This window comes from Danio aesculapii, chromosome 15 (genome assembly GCF_903798145.1).
Source record: "Danio aesculapii chromosome 15, fDanAes4.1, whole genome shotgun sequence".
NCBI classification, from domain to species: Eukaryota; Metazoa; Chordata; class Actinopteri; order Cypriniformes; family Danionidae; genus Danio; species Danio aesculapii.
In genome coordinates, this window is record NC_079449.1 from 1,039,578 (window position 1) to 1,039,931 (window position 354).

Here is a 354-nt window from a genome sequence, read left to right on the forward strand (position 1 = left end):
CCAGAAATCAGGGCGTTTGATGTAAAAAAAATGTCTTTTTTTGTCTCGTTTCTAGTCAAATATGTCAAAAAGATTAACCCGACACTTATGTTTACGTCACTATATTGCAATTAAATCCTAATTGAATATTGAGAAACTATATATCGTTTGAAAGCTTTATATTTTTAATTTCTATATCTTGTGATTGATTTATGATAGATATTACTGAGCAACAGTTATTTATTAATTTATGAAAAGTATGCTCAGAGTTGTAAAGCATTACTTTGCTACAGCAATCTACATGTACAATGAGTATTTTAATTTTTAGAGGCTAAATTCAAATCAAATACCAGCAAATTTCCTAAACTACTTTAC